This window comes from Otolemur garnettii, unplaced genomic scaffold (assembly GCF_000181295.1).
Source record: "Otolemur garnettii isolate 467f Iridium unplaced genomic scaffold, OtoGar3 scaffold00179, whole genome shotgun sequence".
NCBI classification, from domain to species: Eukaryota; Metazoa; Chordata; class Mammalia; order Primates; family Galagidae; genus Otolemur; species Otolemur garnettii.
The window spans coordinates 2,518,357-2,522,871 of NW_003852574.1; the positions used below are offsets into that span (position 1 = coordinate 2,518,357).

Here is a 4,515-nt window from a genome sequence, read left to right on the forward strand (position 1 = left end):
AATACCCGGGTAAATACCAGGCGCGATGTGCGCTGTGTATCCACGGAGAGACAAAGCCAGGGCGGGGCGGGGGCCCCGCCCGCGAAACGGGGACTGGGGTGCAGGTTGCACACTACTCTTCCCTGGCACAGGTTGCCCACCGCCTAGGAACCCTGAGCCCAGCCTGCGGACAGGTGGAGCGGGGGCGGGGCGGGGGCGGGGCGGGGCTGGGCGGGTCCCGCCCCGGAGGTGGGGCTGGGCGGGCCAGGCGGGGCGGGGCCGCGCTATGCAAATGTCGCCCACGGGCGGCCAATTGCCGGAGCTCCCCGCGCGGTTCCTAGCGCCCCGTCCCGCCGGCGGCCGCGAGACCAGAGAGAACGAACGAACCGCGGCAGTCAGGAGAACCGCGAGTGCAGCGTAGGGCCAAGGCGCGCCGTGAGGAACCGTGCAGCCCATCTCGGCCGCCCGGCCCTAGTCCAGCAGGCAGGCGAGCGCAGCGCTTCGAAGCCGAGCGCGCGCCAACGCCTGCGCCCCACGCTGGGGAATGCGCCCTCGGCGCGCCGACCAGGGGGCGCCCGCAGCCCGTCCCGGGGGAGGCGGCCCCGAGCGCCCCTGAGCCTTCCCATGGCCCGGGCTAGGGCCCGGGCCCTCGGGTGTTGACGCGCCCGAAGCCCGTAGAACCGGTTAAGCTGTGGTCGCGGCGCTGATCCCGGCTCAGGCGCGGCGACGAGAGGGTCGGGGCAGGGCCATGGCCCCGGGGGGCCGCTAGCGCCGGCCGGCCCAACGGGAGCCGCTCAGTGCCGGCGCCGCCCGGGCACCCAGGCCCAGCCGCGGCGGAAGAGGTGAGTGCAGCTGGGACCGGGAGGGAGCGGGCAGGCGACCGGCCAACCCCGTGACCCCTCTGGGACCCGTAGCACTGCAACTCCGCAGAAGTGTCTGAGGAGCTGGGTTTGGAGAGCCTGGGGTCTGCCCGCGGACACAGGGACGACAGGAGTGGGGCCAGCTTCGTACCTGTCGCGGTCCGGACCCCTTAGCTCCGGGGCAGCGTGGGTATGTGTGGGCCTGCAGGGTCACCAATGTGCAAAGCAACTTTTGCCCTGCAAGGTTCTGGGTGGGTGGGTGCTCCAGACACCACCACCACTCCACCGCCATCAAGATCCTGGAGCGGGAATTCCGACTCCCCTTCTCCCGCTTCAGCTCTATCCCACTACTGCCTGAGGCAGCGCTCTTGCCTGATAGCTTCGCCTGCTCTGCCTCAGTGTCCCTATTAGAGGACCGGTCATCCCCGAGGGAAGCGCCATACTGGCCGCCCCACACGTGTGTGGGGTTCTCCCAGAGCAGCAGGACAGAAGGACCACCAGTCCCACAGCTTTTCATAAGGGCCCATTTGTATGTGGAGTGTAGGTGAGCTGGGAGAGTCTGCATTTGGGCCCCAGTTTGAACCGGGAGCCCAAGTAGTGAAGTGGACTGGGGACAACAGGAGCTTGGTGGACTTGCCTGGAGCAGAGGGGATAGGTGGGTGTCAAGGTGGTCCAGGAATGAGGCAGTACTGGCAGGAGGAGGTAGAGCTTGGGCATCTGGATAAATAACTCCTAATTCTTGAGATAGCTGTGTTTTGTCACCAACACATTGATGCCTGAGAAGGGGAGGGGATCAGAGGGGGTGAACTGAAGGCATCAGTTTGTCCACACTGCAGCTGGGCCAAGGGGGGATCCCCATCCTCTTGAATTCATCCAAATTGTCTCCCAGCAATTGCTATCCTAGTTGCAGAGATGGGGAAACTGCACCCAGGGGTTGGGAACCTCACCCCAGCCCAGGGGGTTGGATGGAGCTGGGGCCTCTTTCCAGGCTTCCCAGCTGATGTGCCTGAACCCCATGGCGTATGGTGTCTAGGCAGGCAGGAGCACAGGCACACCTATCCCTTCAGCTGTGAAGCCAGGCCCTGAAATGCGGAGCTGAGGGCCAGGGAGAAGGCTGGGGCTGGAAAGAAGGCTGGCAGCCTAGCCTCAGCCCCTTCAGCCCCTGCTGTTCAGCATACCTTGGGGGGAGGATATAGCTAGGCTCGGTGACCTTGACTGGGAAACCCTGGCCACAAAAGGGGGGTTTCAGTCCCAGCTATGCTGGGGTAGCTCTGCTTCCTGGTCCTTGAGGTGTTGGGGGATGGGGAAGCTGAGGAGCTAAGAAGAAGCTCTTGTAGGGGGTGGAAGGAATATCTGAGGGGCTGGGTAGGGGGTGGGGTGTCGTTAATAATTTCCTCCCCATGTTCCCCCACAGTCCCTGTTCCTGCCTCATTTCTATCCAGGCAGTTCTCGGCTCTGGAGCCAACCTCCCTTCCCTGAGGCAGGCTGTCCTCCCCGGCCTCACTCCAAGCCTGGGAGGTCTGGATCGGACTGGACAATTGGACCACCTGGCTCCCTGTCCTGCCCCCAGGTGCCTCTGGACTCCTTCCTCTAGCTGCCCCTTCCCTGCACCCCTTGCCAGCCCCAGCTCCTCGGTTCTTTGTTTGAGCGTCTCTCCTCCGTCCCTCCCTCTCTCCTCCCTCTCTCCTCCCTCTCTCCTCCTCCCTCCCGCCTGTCTGCCTCCCTCCCTCCCTCCCTTGCTCCCTCCCACCAGCCTTCCTTCCCTCCTTCTCTTCTTTCTTCCCGGTGGGCTCCCAGGTGGCGGCGGCTGTGGCTGTGGCTGTTCCTTCTCTGTCCACCCATCTAAGCTTGGTCCGATTTGGGGGCTTTTCTGGGGCTGGGGCTGAATAGAAGGCATATAGGGGCTGGCAGAGGAAAAGGGACTGTAGAAATGCTGTCCCTTCTCTCACTGTCTTTCTCCTCCTTTCCTTCCCTCCCTTTCCTTGTCTTCTGCATTAGACTAGGCTACCCAAGAGGGGACTTGGACTTGGGCCTGAGGCCCAAGCCGGTGAATGGGCATTTCCTCATTCACCTCTTTAAAGGGTGAAAGCACTGTGGAGGTCACTATAGGGGCCCAGCGGAAAGGCCTCCCACCTCCCTGGACATTTTGGGTGATTCCAATCCTGTTCTTGGTGACTCTGACCTTGTCATCATGAAAATAGATGCAGGAAAAATGAGGTCATGGTGGGGCAGGATCCAGGTTGATAAGAGCCCCCTGATACATAGAATTAAATCACTCCAGGCTCGGCGCCTGTGGCTCAACCGGCTAAGGTGCCAGCCACGTACACCTAAGGTGGCGGGTTCGAATCCCCAGCCCGGACCCGCCAAACAACAATGACGGCTGCAACCAAAAAATAGCTGGGCGTTGTGGCAGGCGCCTGTGGTCCCAGCTACTTGGGAGGCGGAGGCAGGAGACTCGCTTGAGCCCAGGAGTTGGAGGTTGCTGTGAGCTGTAATGCCACGGCACTCTGCCCAGGGGGACAGCTTGAGGCTCTGTCTCAAAAAAAAAAAAAAGAATTAAATCACTCCAAAGGACTCAGATTGTATCTTGCCCTCCCCAAGCCAGGATGGTACCTCTCAGCTCCCTTGAGCCCCACCCCACTAGCAGGTCAAGTTTTTGAGCAAACTCATTCTTCTGAAGACATGTGTGGGCATGCAAGTGTGTACGTGTACATATTCACACAACTGTTCGTAGGGGCCTCCCAGGTGTACCCTAAGGAGTGATGGTGGCTGCACACTCTTTCTCCCACCTACCCCCCATATCATAGCCTGCCATTTAGTAAGCATTAGCTTTGTGCCCTCTTCCAGACCAGGGAAGGGCTGGTTCTAGTTCTCCAGCCAGCCTCCCTAGGAGGGAGCAACTGTGACGGGAGATCTTGAAGAACTGTGAGAGGTGTATGAGGCAATCAGGAGAGGGTGTTCTCACAGAGGCTACCACATGAGGGTACCAGGAGACCTGAAGCTGCACTTCCTGTCTCAGTACCATGAGTAGTTTGCCTTGGCAGATGGATCAAGGGCTCAGAGAGGTGGTTCTGGGGAGGGTACCAGGGTATGTCCAGTGGGACCTAAGAGTCAAATGTGGAGCCTGGGCCTGGCCTCAGTATTAGGTAGCTATAGCAGGGGATTAATAGGCCACAGTACTGCCAAGCTACATCTCAGAGACCTAGAAATGGGCCTGGGGTCCTGTCTGCTCCGAGAGAAGAGACTAGGCAGGGTAGATCTCAGGGAGGGTGCTCACATTATCATTCTTAATGCCCCACTTACAGTGTATCCTTGTGATGGGGGGGGTTGGCACAAGTTTGTGCCAGGAGAGAGCAATATGTTCTGACAACTGGTGCTGGGCTGCGTTTACCCAACCGCCAGCCTGCCTGGGGAGACAATATTTGAAAAACACAGTATTGAAACTTGGACCTGTTGGGGATATGAGGGACTCAGAAAGAACAATGAATTAGACTTAGAGCCTGCCCCAGGCCCACTGACCATCCTGGCTCCCCTTCTTCACTCCTAGAAGCAGAGTTGGAACTTTTTCCTAGCAGGAAGTCCTTCTGCCTGTCTGATCTAGGTCCTTCCTGCTTTGATTTTAGTGAAAGTGGATGCTGCTATTCTCTGCCTTTCCCTTTCTTTTTTCTTTTTTTTT

General features: G+C 59.7%; 1 protein-coding gene across 1 annotated transcript in view; it reads left to right on the forward strand.

Annotated features, from left to right (window-relative positions):
- The first annotated feature begins 363 nt into the window (after window positions 1-363).
- Window positions 364-4,515, forward strand: part of SEMA3F (semaphorin 3F) — a 40,739-nt gene continuing 36,587 nt past the window's right edge. The window contains exon 1 of the mRNA XM_003800607.3: window positions 364-821. The gene's annotated coding sequence lies outside the window, so the exon portion shown is untranslated. The remainder of the gene's footprint in view (window positions 822-4,515) is intronic.